Below are 9,002 nucleotides of genomic sequence, written 5' to 3'. Positions count from 1 at the left end.
TTCACTTTGTTATAAAGCAGAAACTAACACAACATTGTAAAGAAATTATACTCCAATAAAGATGTAAAAAAAATGATTAAAAAAAATTAGCAACAGATGTTTAGCACAATGCAAAGAAAATTGTGTTTTCTTTTATTTATTTTGGATTCCTTGCCGTTTTTCAGGATTTTCACTGTTACTCTGATACAGTCCCAATGCTAACTTCTCTAAGACCTCTCGTCTACTCTTCCAATTCAGCTTCTATTCTCCACCACCCGATGAAGCGAAAGAACCCCAGGCCACAGTGAAATAAATGGGGTCCAAAAGTCAAGTATGTAAAATGTAGGGCTGTAGTTTTTGCAATTAAAAAAAAATTATTTATTTATTTTGGCCGTGCTGGGTCTCAGTTGCAGCATGCGGACTCCTAGTTGTGACATGCGGACTCTTAGTTGCGGCATGCATGCGGGATCTAGTTCCCTGACCAGGTATTGAACCCGGGCCCCCTGCATTAGGAGTGCAGAGTCTTACCCACTGGACCACCAGGGAAGTCCCTGCATTTTTGCGATGTTAATAAAAACTATTTTCCCAGAGGTCTGTACTATCAAAAAAAGGCACAGAGGTAAATATATTGAAGCATGTTGTACACAAGTATCCACATACCCAACTGAGCAAGTTCCAACTCAGTTATGTTCAACCTGTCCTCTCCATCTCCTGTGATCCCCCCATACCCCGCCTGCACTGTCAAAAGCCTGCAGCAGCGTCGCCTGGGATTCTCCTGCAAACTCGACCACACACACTCAATCAAGCACCTTCCATGTAATCATGGAGACTCAAGCAAGCACACATCCTATCTCTCCATCTTTGTGTGTGTGTGTGTGTGTGTGTGTGTGTGCGTGTGTGTGTGCATGCGCGTGTATGCGTGTGCATGGGGCCCAAAGACTAAACTGATGACAATGGCTAGCTTTAGAGCACCATGAATTATACATGTTCCAAACATTATTTTTAAAAAAAAATTTTTTTATTGAAGCATGGTTGATTCACAATTTAAAAAAAAATATTAATTAATTAATTTATTTAGGCCATGCTGCTGCAGCTTGTGAAACCTTAGTTGAACCCATGCCGTCGGCAGTGAAAGCACGGAGTCCTAACCATTGGACTGCCAAGGAATTCCCTACAATGTTGTGTTAGTTTCTGGTGTAGAGCAAAGTGGTTCAGTTATACATATGTATAATAGTTTGCAACTACTTGTCCCAAACTCCCAATCCATCCCTCCCCACTTACCCTCCTCCTTGGCAACCGCAAGTCTGTTTTCTATGTCTGAATCTGTTTCTGTTTCATAGAATAGTTCATTTGTGTCGTATTTTAGATTCCATATATAAGCAATATCATATGGCATTTGTCTTTTTCTTTCTGATTACTTCACTTAATCTGATAATCTCTAGGTTCATTCATCTTGCTGCAAATGGCATTATTTCATCCATTTATATGACTTAGTATCAGTAGTATTCCATTGTCTATATGTACCACATCTTCTTTATCCATTCGTCTGTCGATGGACACTTAGGTTGCTTCCGTGTCTTGGCTATTGTAAAGAGTGCTGCTATGAACATTGGGGTGCACGTATCTTTTTGAATTATAGCTTTGTCTGGATGTATGCCCAGGAGTGGGATTGCTGGATCATATGGCAACTCTATTTTTAGTTTTTTGAGGAACTTCCATACTGTTTTCCATAGTGGCTGCACCAATTTACCCTTCCACCAACAGTGTAGGTGGGTTCCCTTTTCTCCACACCCTCTCCAGCATTTATTATTTGTAGACTTTTAAATGATGGCCATTCTGACTGGTGTGAGGTGGTATCTCGTTGTGGTTTTGATTTGCATTTCTCTGATAATTAGTGATGTTGAGCATCTTTTCATGTGCTTATTGGCCATCTGTAAGCCTTCTTTGGAGAAATGTCTATTTAGGTCTTCTGCCCATTTTTTGATTGTGTTGTTTGTTTTTTTGTTATTGAGTTGTATGAGCTACGAAACATTATCTTTAATCATAGCACCAACCCTGTAGGGTAAGTGTTATTATCCTTTTCGTCTGCCTCAGTTTGAGACTCAGGTTTGGCAACAAGGGCTGGTCAGGGGCCTGGAGAGAATCCCATTATATTAAAATATGCATTATCTTTGGGTTTATTGTATATGATCTTCAAGGTCTTTTTAAATACTAATATGCATGCACTGAATGGGTATTGAAATTTCAAGACAGGAGATATGATCTCTGAGATGTTTCATCACTCTTTTCTTCCATGTCATACAAAAAGGTGTTTTTTTCTTCACTACTCACAGTAAGGCTAATGTCATGAGAATATTGTTCTTTATGTTTTCTGCCTTGACAGCCTATAATTTGCTTAACATGTTATTCCTGTTTCCATTAAGGTTATCCCTTCCTTCTCTTATCATATACAAATGAACCTGGTGTGTTATTATATATCTTAACACTAATTTAAATTCTGATGATAATTGGAACCACTCTCTTTCATTCTACTGCATTTATTGTAAGGAAACGCTTCCAATATTCTTACTTTTAAATCCAAACTGACTCATATAAGGGAGTGCAGTCATCTGACTCTATTATGTATTCTAATATAGTTATGCTGGAGCATTTATATATCGAAATGTACATTATTTCATTATGGATCATTTTTATCTCTCCTTTTAATTTCACTTAGGATATGAAAATGGGAAAAGCCATCCATGACACCTGGGAGTTGGCCTGGCTCACTGCTCAGCACTGTGTTCTCCTGTTGCACATCAACAATTTCACAGATCGCCAGTATGAGATGAAGCCACTCTGAGACCTTGATGGATCTAGACAAAAACAAGAACACTCTGTAATCATGTCTGAACACAGACGAATGTGATCGTGGTCCAAACCAGAGAAATGACTAAACATCTCCCTATCTTGGCTAGTACAGGTGTCTGCTGCTCCTTTACAATGATACCTTTAGTCTTACTCTAATCTACCCTCCTTCTGGGTCACATTTATCAAAAGACCCAACTGTAGAATGATTCCCACTTCTCAGCAGCATCTAATCCAAAGCAAAGCACCACTTCCATGAATCCTCCTGAAAGTCACCTAACAAACCTAAATCCTCCAAGTCCCTTCTACCACATTTCCCTGTGGTGCATATTCTCCCTCCTTGCAAAGAGCAATAGATTTAACTTATTCAACTGTAAGTGTGTTCCTGAGGGTCTCTGGCTGGGAGGCATTGACAGATATTATAGTGTCATCTATCTATATATCATCTATCTATCTCTAGTCTTTGCAATCATGTATGTAGACAGATTATATTATCTATGAATTTCAGTTCAAGATAGTAAAGGACCTTTACAAAGTATTTGTTACAAAAAGAGGGTATTGAGTTTGGTAGGATCATTGATAGTAATTTTCTGAACTTGACTCTGTCTACAGGTAAATCATGGTACGCTGTTTTGTCTGCATATAAATCCTGTGTGTGAATGTAGGTTTCACACAGGATGTCACTTAAATAGGCAGGTAGTGTCAAATTACAAAAAAAGAAAAAAAAAGTCCTGAAACGAAATATGGCACAAACTACTCTGCTTTGCAGCTTAAGAAAAATGACTGGTTAAAGACAACCAACCAAATGGGAAAAGAGATTTGCAAATCATAAATCTGATAAGGTATTAATATCCAAAATATGTAAAGAACTCATACAACTCAATAGTAAAAAAAATAAACAATCTGATTTAAAAATGGGCAGAAGATCTGAATAGACATTTTTCCAAAGAAGACATGCAGATGGTCAACAAGTAAATGAAAAGGTGTCCAACGTCACTAATCATCAGGGAAATGTAAATCAAAACTACAATGAGATATCACCTCACACCTGTCAGAATGGCTGTCATCAAAAAGACAAGAAATAACAAGTGTTGGCGAGGATGTGGAGAAAAGGGAACACTTGTGCACTGTTGGTGGGAATCTACATTGGTGCAGCCACTATGGGAAACCATATGGAGGTTCCTTGAAAAATTAAAAATAGAACTACCATGTGATTCAACAATTCACTTCTGGGAATTTATCCAAAGGAAATAAAAATACTAATTAGAAAAGACATCTGCACCCCAATGTTCATTGTAGCATTATTTAAAATAGCCAAGATATGGAAGCAACCTAAGTGTCTGTCAGTGGATGAATGGACAAAGAAAATGCAGTGTACATATGTACAATGGAATATTATTTAGCCATAAAAAAGAATGAAATCTTGCCATTTGCAACAACATGGATGGACCTTGAGGGCATTACGCTAAGTGAAATAAGTCAGACAGAGAAAGACAGGTACCGTATGATCCCACTTACATGTGGAATCTAAAAACAAACAAAAAACGAACAGATCCAAGCTCATGGATAGAGAGAACAGATTGGTGGTCACCAGAGAGGGGGTGGGTGAAATGAGAGGAGAGGGTTAAAAAATATAAACTCCCAGCTATCAAATAAATAAGTCATGGGGATGTAATGTACAGCATGGGGGTACAGTTAATAATACTGTATTGTATATTTGAAAGTTGCTAAGAGGGTGGATCTTAAAAGTTTTCATCACAAGAGGAAGAAAGAAAGAAAAGAAGGAAGAAAGAAAGAAAAGAAACATGCCTGGGAAGGGCCTGTTTGGAGTTCCTCTTGTCTGGCAGTGCTCTGGTTTTGATCCCTTTGTCATTGCTCCATGCTTCCTGTTAATCGGACATTTGGGGCACAGTTGTCTGGTCATTAAACCTTGTTATTACCATTGAGGACATTCATGTATCCCTATCATTTGCCTTTCAAACTTGTGCTTTTTCTTCTGAGGAACTGTCACCACATCTGGCATCTCACCCATCTTGCCAGAAGCTGTTAAATAACGAGTGAATAGAAGTGTTTTTATGACCTTGTGGAATGAAACTGCCATCCTTTCTTTCTTTTCAAATATTAGCGACTAAAAAAGAGGTTGGGGGCACTTAGGAATTTTGAGAAGCCCCAATGATGATGATAAATGATGTTTTACGAATGAAAAAAATTTCTCTGCTTAACGTAGGCATTGTGTTTCCCAACCTCACACCTCTTCCTGCCCACACCCTCCCCCAATCAGCATGCTTTTGCCACTTGCTGGCTCCCTTGGTGCACAATGGAGAGAAATTTGTCAAGGAAAGTTTGCTTTTAATATGGTGTAGGAGGAGGTGGTGTAGACACTTAGGGCTGAACATCAATATATGAACTAATCAGGTCACTGCCACCTCCCACTCTAGATCTGAGAGCGCCGGGGAGCTTTGTTTTGTTCGCCAATTCCTCCCGAGTGCTTAGAAGGAGCTGGAGAAATAGTGCACGCAGAAGAAGATCCAAGAATCAGTCCATCCATCAGTGACTCATCCATCTCCCTCCTCATTTCCCCAGATTAGGCGTGTAACCTCTGGGTACCTGGGGCCAGTCTGCCCTCGCCCGGGCGGGCGTGGCATAAGAAGGCACAGCAGTGCTGGGGCCTAGCTTTGGGCACCCACGCAGAACGCGAAGCTTCCTACCCCGTGCAGCCTCTGCGTCCCGAATCTGGTGCGGTGCCAGGCGCTGAGGATACAAAACGACCCAGGAGGGGCGGGTACACCACCCCGTCTGGACACTCTTCCGGGCGAGCTGCGAGGCCGGACCTCCAGGCTGAGGCAGGAAAAGAAAGTGCGGCGCAGTGAGAGGCGCGCTCCTCCCTTGGGCGCCCGCTGGGGCGGGCAGACGCGCCACGCGCCGCAGCGTCCCCGCAGCCCCTCGCCTGCGCAGAGGTGGGCTCCGGGCTGAGTTCCTGACCTCCGCCCCAGTCCCTAGGAGGGGAGAGGAACTGCGCAGGGGTGAGGGGCCCTGGCACCCCGGCCATTCTCAGGCCGGAACCCCTTTAACAAGAGGGTGGCCGTGGAGCACATCGGGCACAGCCGGGGGCAGCCTGGCAGAACTGGACTCCGTGCGTTCCTCACGGTTTACTAGATAGTTCTATGCCCTTAGTACAGTTTTAATTTTGATTTCGTTGAAAAAAAAAATCGAGCGTATTACCCGTATTCTTTCTTTTGTACATGATAAAACAATCAGAAGTACAAAGGAAGTTAAATGTCTCTCCCAACTCTGTCTGCCAGTCCCCACGCTCCTAGATTCTGTCCCAGGACACCAGGACAGGTTGATGCGCTAGGCAGTGAGGATGCTGCCACGCGGAGATTGGTCCTTGGGGACTGTGTCCCTGGAGAGTGGGGTTGCTAGGGGAAGTTAAGGAACTGTTTTCAGGAGGGCGGAGGGCCCCCCCCCCCCCCCCCCCCCCCCCCCCCCCCCCCCCCCCCCCCCCCGAGCACAGTGCTGGGAGAAGGACGTTTTTTCCTGGTTGGGGGAGGAGGGCCTCTATGCAGTCTTTAAAGAATTGAGAATTAGAGAGGAAAGCGGCCTCGTTACCAGGGACACCATTGGCAGTGAGGAAGGCGGAAGGGTAATCTCTGGACTCTCCTGGAAACTGGAAGGCCCAGAGTTTGTGGGTGAGGGGAGAGAAGAGAGAGGGAGAGGGAAAGGGGAGGGGGGGGGAGAGAGAGAGGCTTGTGGGGACGGGGAGGGGTACCTCAGAGGGGGCTTAAGAGGTTGGGGGACTTGAAACATAAACCATTATCCTTCCTGTGGTCCCTTTTGTACCCACAGGCTATTGAAGAGAGAGGAAATATGATGGTAGGCACTCAGTAACCCGGGCTAATGAACTAAATAGTTAACTGTATACTGTTCAACCATCAAACTGGAATAATGCCCACTGTGGTCCTGTAATTAACTTCCAGTCCCACCTAACCAAGATACTAGTAAAATCCTCAGCTGGGTGTGATGTAGGGTTGATCTCAGGTGGCCTCGGCCTGCAGTGGCTTGAAGCAGGGTTTCGGTTCCTGGCCAGAGATTGAGTTTGGGTCACGGCAGTGAGAGAGCTGAATCCTAGCCACTAGACCAGTGGTCAGTGACAAGGCCATGGCCCTTCAGCTTTGCAGAAAAGAATTCCCACAAAGACGGAGAGTAGTGAAACAAAGTGTTTATTAGGAGGAAAAAGAGTACAGTACGGGTGGATAGACACACAGGCGGACTCAGAGAAAGAGTCGTGCCCTCATGGTAGTTTAAATCACTTATATGGGGCATTTCTTCCAGGTTTCCTTTGACCAACCTTTTTTTTTTTTTTTTTTTTCCCAGTACGCAGGCCTCTCCCATTGCGGAGCACAGGCTCCGGATACGCAGGCTCAGCGGCCATGGCTCACGGGCCCAGCCGCTCCGCGGGATGTGGGATCTTCCCGGACCGGGGCAGGAACCCATGTCCCCTGCATCAGCAGGTGGACTCTCAACCACTGCGCCACCAGGGAAGCCCTGGCCAACCATTTTTAATTGCCTGGTTCTGAGTCTGTATTTGGTATATCTCAGGATCCTCCCATGTGTGCTCTCGCATCTCTCAGCTAAGATGGCTTCCAGAGAAGAGGCCTATGGGTAGCTTAGCATCGCTTTCCTTTTGACCTCCAAGGAGCTTTCTAGTCGGGAAGGTCTCCTTGACTTTGAGAATGAGAAATATGTGGTCTCTTATCTCTTATCTGGGCAGGGCCCAGCCTCCTCTCTCAATTGTCCTGCTATTTTCATGTTCGAGTATCGGTCCACAGGCAACGAACTCCAGCTGTTTACCCTGGGAGGGGAGGGTGGGGGATGGGTGCTATCTATCTCCTGCCTCAGGGGGACGTCCTTGTCCCAAGCATGTGCATTTCTTCCCATGATTTCATCATCCAGTTTTACTTAATGATGTGTACCAACGCTAGCATTTTGTTGATGCAGCTTGGGCAACACGATGGGGCGATGCATGACCAGTTCCACTAGTAACTCATAGAGTAAGTTCCCTCCCAGTGTCCTGGGGACCATCCTTCTCTGGAAGGGGAAGGAGGAACTGGGAATAAGAAACAAGGCTTTGTTTGCTACTCCCTTTATTAAAACAATATCAGGGAGACGCAAGAGGGAAGAGATACGGGAACATATGTATATGTATAACTGATTCACTTGGTTATAAAGCAGAAACTAACACACCATTGTAAAGCAATTATACCCCAATAAAGATGTTAAAAAAAACACAACAATATCAATATTTAGTATCTATGTTACAGCAAGGTCCTGGTTTTCCTCGCATCTCCCTGGCTACTCTTTCTTGGTTTGCCTCACGAGCGCCTGCCTTCTTTTCTCCAGTTAGGTGTGGTGCCTCCCAGAGTCCCGTTCCAAGCCCTCTTCCCCACACCCTATCCCTCAGCAATCCCATCCACCCCCATAAATGGCTTTAATGACCATCTATGACTTTCAGATTGCCCTCTCTACCCACCCCTTTCTCTTGAGCTCCAGACAAGTTCATCCACCTGCTTCCAGAGCAACACCTTAAACTTCATGTCTCCATCCAGAATTCATCTCTTCTTCTCCAGCCCCCAGTGTGGATTTCGTTTTCTCAGTGACTGCATTTACTTTCTTCCTCAGCTGTACAAGCTTTGGCTTGTCCCACCCTCCCCAACCCCCCGACCCTACTGACCTCCAGCCGTGATGTCCTGAGTGGGAACCTCTAAATCAGCTTCCCAGTCCTTGCACTTTTCTTCTCATCCAGCCACCATCACCTGTTAGTCTCCTAGCTGGTCTCCCTGCTTCCAGGTTTGCCCTCCAGGCCTCACTCCACATGGAGCCTGAGTGACGTTTCCAAAATGGAAATCTGATCATTACTGTAAGCTTTAGGATAAATGCCAAATGCCTTCATGTGGCCTAGAAGGATGCCGACCCTTGTCTGCCTTTCCACCTTCATGGCTCAGCACGCCAAGCTCAAACACGGACGTCCAGTCATCCCACTTTCATTCACTTCCTTCGGTGTTTATGCAATGACCTGGGGACGTTTCCTATGGCCGTTTCCCTCTTTCCTGACTGTTTCCCTTACCGCTCTTCCCTTGGCCATATTCATCCTTCAGGTCCCTGTGGTGACATCACTT

At 44.6% G+C, this 9,002-nt stretch overlaps 1 non-coding gene across 1 annotated transcript; it reads right to left on the bottom strand.

Annotated features, from left to right (window-relative positions):
• Positions 1-452: 452 nt before the first annotated feature.
• On the bottom strand, positions 453-525 carry TRNAR-CCU (transfer RNA arginine (anticodon CCU)). Its single transcript has one exon. It is a non-coding gene; the product is annotated as a tRNA-Arg (tRNA).
• Between the last annotated feature and the right edge of the window lie 8,477 nt (positions 526-9,002).

This window comes from Delphinus delphis, chromosome 4 (assembly GCF_949987515.2).
Source record: "Delphinus delphis chromosome 4, mDelDel1.2, whole genome shotgun sequence".
Lineage (NCBI taxonomy): Eukaryota > Metazoa > Chordata > Mammalia > Artiodactyla > Delphinidae > Delphinus > Delphinus delphis.
Note: the sequence above shows the minus strand (reverse complement) of the source record. Positions and strands in the feature narration are given on the sequence as shown.